The 8871-nt window shown below is 37.1% G+C and overlaps 1 pseudogene; it reads right to left on the reverse strand.

Annotated features, from left to right (window-relative positions):
- Nucleotides 1–4003: 4003 nt before the first annotated feature.
- LOC149175621 (uncharacterized) lies at nt 4004–4742 on the reverse strand (annotated as a pseudogene).
- Between the last annotated feature and the right edge of the window lie 4129 nt (nt 4743–8871).

An 8871-nucleotide genomic window follows, 5' to 3' on the forward strand; every position in this document is an offset into this window, starting at 1 on the left:
CCAAGCAAATCCAAAGGAATCACACCTTCGAGCAGTCAAAATGATTTTCAAATATCTTCAAGGAACACAGAATTTTGGTTTATGGTATCCTAGAGATACAGAGCTTACACTTCATGCATATATAGATGCAGATTAGGCAGGAAGTGTTGATGGCAGAAAAAGTAGTAGTGGTGGTGCATTCTATATGGGTTCCAGATTAGTGTCTTGGTTCAGCAAGAAACGAAGTTCAATTGCATTATCTACAGTTGAAGCAGAATATGTGGCTGCTACATCTTGCTGCACACAACTCCTTTGGATGATGCAAACATTGCAAGACATTCAGATCACATGTACTCCACCCATCTCCATTCTATGTGATAATACAAGTGCCATCAGTATTTCAAGGAATCCAGTCATGCATTCCAATACCAAGCACATACCCATCAAATATCATTTTCTACGTGAACAAGTGCTTGAACAAAAGGTCAAATTGGAGTATGTTCCCTCCAAAGAACAGGTTGCTGATATATTCACCAAACCACTACCGAGAGAGACATTTGAATATCTCAGACAGAAGCAAGTAGTAGTTGATGCATCATCCTGCTGTTAAATCCTATCTGTTTAAGAGAAAGGTGGTTATACGCGAGTTTCATGAAGCGTAGTCACGTACATACACTAGTTTTTGTGGATACAATCGCGTATATGTTGGTTTGAAGAAAAGAAGTGGGACAGACTCAGGAAGAAAGGGGTCTGATATGGTTCAGTGAATTATCTACTCTGATTGATGATGGTTACAGTCTGTGGATGACATGTGGAAATATCTTGGCTCTCATAAGTTTTTGATAAATTGATGTATATCTGATTGATAATGATGCCTTGATAACTCTTCTGTTATATGTAATGATCAGATTTGACTGTGATCATCTAGCATAGGTTTAGGGGGAGCATATGCTTCTAATAATGCATTGTGGGCATTATCTTAGAAGATCCTGGTACAGATTCACATAGTTGTTTTTGATTCAAGTGGAACAAGTTCAGGGGGAGAATGGTTACTGGTCAGGATGCTGATTGATAGATGCTGCTAATGATAGTTGCTGATGACTGTCATGGTCTTGTTTAAGATATTTGGTCTCTGTTATATATGTCATGTATATTTTTTAATGAAAATATCATGAAACGACCTAATTTGTTACCTCACTATGCATGGGATGGATGATGTAATGTTTCTTGTTTTGACATGTATAAACAATTAGTATATCCCCACTTGGTTGGGAGATGGATGTATGTACGAGTCATTGGTGATAGGAAGTTCATTTATGATGTATGTATAGAGTCATGTTCTTCTTTTAGAACACCTTTTTGCAGACCTTGCTTATATTCAGGGGGAGCCTGGACTTGATCATTGAGCTCAATTATCACTCTTCAACATATCAGAGAATTCAGCATGTACTCAGGGGGAGCATAACCCTTTGCCCTTGATGACAAAGGGGGAGAGTGACTTGGGGTTGCCATCAAGTCCAAAGGGGGAGATTGTTGGCATTATGACATAGGTGTTGTCCTTGATGGCAACTCACTCAGATGACAGATCACAGTTCAGCAGGTTAACAACACAAAGTTCAGATCAAAATGAAGAAAGAGAGGTATACACAGGTTCACCATTGTCCAAGCCACGTATACACGCAGGTTCACTATGTACAAGTCATGTATACGTACACATGCACTTTCACGGAATGCAAGGCGTGTATATATTGGAAAACTAAGTTTTGGTCCGAGGTATTTGGTCCATGGTATTTTGATCCATGGTATTGGTCCAAGGTATTGACCCCAGGTATTGGGTCCAAGGTATTGGTCCTAAGTGGTTTTGGTCCTTGGTATTGAGTAAGGCCTAAGACTATAAAACGAGGGGAAGATCATTAGGCCAAAGCACTCAAGTATTGGATATCAGATGAAGAGCAAGATCTAGTGTACAGGTTATTGGGTTATGGTGCATAGCTAGATCTGAACCAAGTATGAACCTTAGCGCTTGATGAAGGATAATATCTAATGATGGGTCAAGATCTTAAGGCTTGAAGTGAAGTATCTTTATGTGTTTTGATCATTTATCTGAATAACTGGTGCATGTTGTAGTTTGTAAATATGATGATTTGGGTATAACTGAAGTCTGGAATTGTTGTAATGTTTAAATCATCATTTACAGATCTGTACGCAAGTTCACCTTGAGAAAAGAGCGTATGCACATAGGTTCTACACATGGAAGTAGCGTATACCTTACAAAATATGTTTTAGATACTTCTGTTTGCTATTGCAATGTTCTGGGTTCTGACTTGGGTTATGGTTACTATATTCTAGTTACAGCATTCTGAAAGATTAGATTGAAGTGTTGTCAAAGTGATTGATTGATTCAGTTGTGGTTGGTGCAAAGGAGATTGGTTGATGCAGATATATTTGATGATTTAATAATGTTATTGATGGATCCAGTCTGAAAGTTTATGAAACGTGGTCCTTGAAAGAAAAGAGAAGGTTGTAGCCTTATGTAGGCCGACACCTACGTACTAGTAAACATGTCAGCTAGTACACAAGCTAGAGGGTCATAGCTCCCTTCCATAAGAAGCTAGAGAATGAGAGAAGGTTGTAGCCTTCTGCAGGTAGAAGCCTGCATACTGGTATATGTCTGCACTAGTACAAAAATTTGAAAAAAATAAGTTTCTTATTATTAAAAGAAGATAGAGACGATTGCAGCAGGTGGTTTTCACCCACATTGGGTTTCCACCTTATATCTTGTGTTCATGTGTGTGATTGTCTATTTTGTTTTTACAACACCTGGTTACTATTTATGTGGTTCTGATGCACTGATTAAAGATCAACATATAATGAATTAACTGAATCATAAGTTTGCAGGATATACGCTAGTTTCCTTAAACACAGTTGCGTATACACACGTGTTCCATTAACTGAAGTAGCATATATGAATCTGATTATGGAAATGAAAAATTGTTTGACTTGCTAATACTGATTCACCCCCCCTCTCAGTATTATTTCCAATAGGCACCACTAGTATGTAACTTCCCGTTCCGTTTATTCATTCTCTATTTTTAAATCGGTGAAAACCTTAAATTATGAAAATAAGTAGAAATTACTTAAAACTATTATGATTTATAAGTTGAAATTAGTTTAAAAAAAATCTATAGATATTCTACAAGGAGTGAAATAACAAAATACTCTGTGATCTACTCACTCTTTCAGTGAAAACCCTTAAATTATGAAATTACTTTAAAAAACAGATCTACACTACAGATAAGTTAGTCATTCCAGGTCCTCATTGAATTCGGGCACCAGACATGAAATTACTTTAAAAACCAGATCTACACTACAGATAAGTTAGTCATTCCAGGAGCTCTCGATACAAGATATTATACCAGATGTGAAATTGATTGGCTAGATCCATTAAGAACGTGCAACACCTATGTAATCATAATCACACCAGACCATTATGGTAGATTCAGATCAATAATCTATTATCTCAACAATTATTCAGGGATGTTTCTGACTATGTTAATGGAAATGATAATTTACAATTCTATTTGTTCTATTATTTGTAATTGTTACCTTGTGATGAATGGTATCCCATGCTTGCAAATTTTTTTATAAAAGAAACCGCTAAAACAATCTATTCCTATAAAACAATCCATACACTTAGTAGTCAACCGGATAAAAACCACACAATCTTAGTCAACAAATCTTAAAAAGGAAAATGGAAAGAGGGAACTAGTGTTGTCATCTTGCACCTCATAGTGACCAGGTACTACAACTTGGATTTCATAGTGGCTGGTTACATTACAGTGGTATTAAAGCTAGTGACTATGCGAGCTTGTTGATTAAGAGGAATGAATTTTTCCAAAGTACATTGCATATATCACCTACAGGAGATAGAGAAGAAGGGTAGTTGATCATTTCCATACCAAAACATATTCATAATAAGGGGAAAACATGGGAGACATACATGAGCATCAAGGAACAACACTTTTCATATACTCAATGATCTCAATTTGGTGGAACAAAAATTAGATATAATTGAGGAAGGTTTCCTACATGTACACCATTTCCTCAGCAAAACTTTAGGTGTGGTGTGCATTCCCTTTAGTTTTAGATTGTCATTCAGGATTCTGATAATCAATTGCATGAGGAGACAAAAGAGTCCACAACTTGTTCACAAGAAGTTTTTGTTCGTATTTCCATCCATAACCCAGACAGTAATACAATACCATAAATTAAAAGCTACAAACGCCATAGTTAATAGAGGTAGTAGAAATTGGTGCTCTTGTTCACCATCAGCTTCATCATCTCCTACACCACCTTTTCCATTTCCATTTTCATCACCATCACTACCCTTACCACCTTCTACTGGCCCGCTTGTGCTCTCTCTAATCCTTTTCGCAAGGCCATTCAACATACTCTTGGCCCAGGGACTATACAAAGCTTGGTTTCAAACTTTAACTTCCTGCTTCTCTTTCTAAAGGACCGTCTAGAAAGGGGCAATTGTCATCCCAAAAGAAAACAATACAATATGAATGTGCTAATAATTTCCCAAGGCCTAACCCTAGCCTTGCAATATCAACACTAGGACTCAATCCGTGGTTAATATTATCCCAAGTGAATTGGTATAGAAAATGTTGCAGTGCCATACTAGAGAAACTAGGGTTTGCAAAATGGGTATGGACATTTCTGTGCCACCAGTAAATGCTTCCGCTACTATACTGAGCCATTGCTGTCACTAGCTTATCCTCGAGTCGATTCAAACATTCTATATCATGGTGTGATATTTGGATTGTGGAGAATTTGACTGCACCAAACATGTATGTATTCTATTTTGTTTCCATATATATGTACATCTTCCAATGCATGCCTAGAAATTATGTGACAACTCTTCAAATATACAGTAGTATTATTGCAATGCCCCCATGCCTTTACCTTTAGTTTTTGATATCTGTGATGCTCAAAGAAAATTGGAGTAGAGGAAACTGCATAAAACCATGCCCTTCAGATTTGCAAATTGTCATGAATTAATATTTACTGTTCCACACAGTTTATGCTACGACTCCCTTCAACTTGACTATGGAGACTTATCATTCCCACATCCTTACACCTGTTCCAGAATAAGATAAAACAAAAATTCAAAAGAAGTTGTGTATAATAATGGTGCTAGAGCCAATGGATCTTTAGGTAATGAACGCTTGAATTCTTAGATTTACAAATAAGCTAGTTCCAGGGAAAATACACATATTTGTTTGATGCAAGATCATTCCACCAAGACACACTCCAATGCCTGATCTCAATTCTTTGATACCATGTCGAAAAACCATTTATGATCTACAAATAATTACTTGTGGTATTATTTACCATTAGTTTAGCTTATTCAATTTTCATCAACTAATTATACATCAGAAATTTAACCAATACTATTGTAGCTATAGTCTAAGAGATTTTACTTGAAACATAGGAACAAGTATATGGGAACAAAGGCAAATTTGATTGTAGCTGTTGCAACTAGAGCTTGCACAACTGTGATAACACAAGTACAACTCATTTTCATCCTAATTTGTCCTAGTGATTTGGATTTTCTAGCTAAATTTTGGTATTTTGACTTGTACATTTCTTTCTCAAATTTATACATAAACACTATGTTATGTGGTGGTTTATTTTGTTTTGGAAAGCCACTAGACACAGCTTCTGCTTGGATGTAAACTAGCACATTTGGGAAATCAAATGGACTTTGTAAAACTCTTACTATGGGTTCTTGGACATGTTGGAAATACTAAGAGTGGGGATGAATCAACGATTTTCTTTCAATTATGATTATTACCAGTTTAATTCTTCACAATTTAAATAGAGAAATGAATAAGTATAATTTTATTGAATAAAATAATAAATATAATATAAATGTGTTCCAAGCTCCAACTTGGTTTTGATGAGGCTCTGACCTCTAGGGCTTCGACCCTATATTATCAAGGCACCAACCTTGGATTTAGGAGCACCAACTCCAAGGACACCAATCCTTCCTATTCTGAGACATCAGCCCCAAGGGCTCCGACCCTATCTTTCAAGATGAATTAGGTGAAAATATTTTCCTCCCACTCTATCTTCAGCTTCCTTATTAGCTCAGCCTTCGTCTTCTACATCACTTTCAGTGTCATCTAGACCCTTGACTTTTTCTTCTTCTGCTAGACCTTTCAGCTTCATCTTCTTCTGCTAGACCTTTCGGCTTCATCTTCTTCTACTAAACCTTTTGGCTTCCTTTTCTTCCATTGAACCTTTCGACTTACTTCTTTCTACTGTTCCTTCAGCTTCCTCTGTTTCTTCAAGTTCATGAGTTATGAAATTCTTTATGTTCTATTTGTGTGCCCGAGGTAGATACTCAGAACTGAAGCGCTTTAACTCATTTTTATATGAGTTTCACCAATGACCAAAGAACATGTCTATTGGAGGGAGGCCGATTTGTATATTAAAAATATATATCAGAGAGTCTTTTATCCATAGACTTGATTATTCATGGAAAACCATATAAGAGCAGTTATACCCACATTGAGGTCCCACATGCCACATCATCTCCTTTAATCAAAATCGCAACTTCATGAAAAATCGGAGTTATTCCTAAGACTCCTCGATATGCGATAAATACAAATCAGAAGTGTTTACATTGTGGGTTTTAAACAAAGACCCAACCAATCACCAAGTAGAACTTTAACATAAAACCTGTCAACGAACACCAATCCCACCTGAATGCACAAGACCAGACCCCAAATAAAATAAACTCATCTCGATAAACTTCTCGGGTCCACTTAGTTCCAAGTCTTATCGGATTAATTCTCCACCGTTGATCTCATCATTAATCCGACGGTTGTTGATCCACCCGATCAACAAACCCAATCACCGATCCTCCACCGTTTGATCAAGGCGCATTGGATCCAATGGTTCACAAAGATATCAGCTGGGGAACTTGCACAACGCTTAACTGCCCTTACAGAGCCGATAAGGATTATAAATCCTTGATCTATAAAATTTCGGGTCCATTTTTAGATTTAACGTCCGATCACTTTATGACCTAATATCCATTGAATATATGAGGTCATCAAATCTACAACTTGCGGGTCTTCAACTAGAACACGGGTTAAAAACAAAGATCGATGGATAGGATTTAGCGCAGGTTGAGATCAATGGCTAGGATTTAGCACGGGCCTTCAGCCACGATAGCTGTTGCTCCTGTGACTTCTCTTCACTCTTCTACTCTTCCGATAACTGTTGCTCTTGTGACTTCTCTTCTCTCTTTTGCTCTTCCGATAGCTGTTGCTCCTGTGGCTTATCTTCCTGTGACCCCCTATAACTATGTTTATGCTCCTCCGCTATTTTCTTCTTTAGTCCTCTGTTATCATTGTTGCTCTTTGTTCTTTTGATAACACTTACCCTTGGGCATATGCGATAACCTGCTTCTCTTGCTCCAATGACTTGCTTCTTTGATGGCTTTCGATAAACTCTTCATCTTACTCTTTGGCTTCACGATGGCTTCTCCTCTTTGGCTTCTTGCTCCTATTGCTTCACGGATCTACTGCTTCTATTCTGTCTGTATATATATAGATATATATATATATATATATATATATATATATCTATATATATATATATAATCCACTTGGGTCCTCCATCTCATGATGTCATCATATATCAAACTTTCATCACTATGGTGAAACCCTAGGCAATCATGTATCAAAGAATTTTCCATCACAAACACTGCTATATTGACATCAATGACAACCTAGATTAACAATATCCCCCTTTGTCATTGATGGCAATATTCTTCTTCTCTCCCCCTTTGACATCAATGGAGAAGGAGTGCACAAGGACTCCCCCTGTCAAACTGCTCTCCCTGTCATGCAACATCTTTATGAATCAACTTAATGTGATGCTAGAAAAATAACCCCCATCTTCTAGCGAAGATGTTCAAATGCTTTTCGAGGAAGAGATTTTGTGAAAATATCAGCTATCTGCTCCTTAGTATTAATATATTCCAAGTTGATGTTTTTTTCAGCTACTTGGTCACAAAGGAAATGATACTTGATTGGTATATGTTTGGTATTTGAGTGCATCACTAGATTTTTGCTGAGACTGATAGCACTTGTGTTATCACAATAGATGGTGATTGGTTGATTGGTACCTATGTTGACATCTTTCAAAGCTTCCTTCATCCATAATATTTGAGTACAACAATCTACAGCAGCTATATTCTCGGCTTTGGCTATAGATAGTGATATGGATGTTTGTTTTTTGCTGAGCCAAGATACTACACAATCTCCCAGGAAGAATGCATTTCCAATAGTACTTTTTCGATCATCAACACTTCCAGCCCAATCAACATTGCTACCAAAGATCAAAATTCAGGAGTTCCTTTCAAGTATCTGAGGATTCTTTTTACAGACAACAAATGGGATTATTTAGGAGCTGATTGAAATCTTCCCACCATTCCTACTGCTTGCATAAGGTCAGGTCTTGTGGTAGTTAAGTATAGGATGGCTCCAATGATTGACCTGCAATGACTTGCATCTACCGGAGGAGAGTCATCATCTTTGCTTAATTTGCAATATGTGGTCATAGGTGTGCTCATGGGTGCACAATGTTCCATTCCATATCTTTTAAGCATGTCTTTAAGATATTTTCCTTGAGATATGAACATGCCTGCCGTGGTTTTAGATACTTGTAGCCCAAGGAAGTAAGATAAATCTCCTATCATCAACATTTTGAACTCTTTTGACATATTTTGAGCAAACTCATGGCTCATCTCATCATTACTACTATCAAAAATCAGATCATCAACATAGAAAAGAGTGACTAGTAACTTATCCG

Source organism: Pinus tabuliformis, chromosome 4_1 (assembly GCF_031772625.1).
Source record: "Pinus tabuliformis cultivar Carrire ecotype Pingquan chromosome 4_1, CPIR1, whole genome shotgun sequence".
NCBI lineage: Eukaryota > Viridiplantae > Streptophyta > Pinopsida > Pinales > Pinaceae > Pinus > Pinus tabuliformis.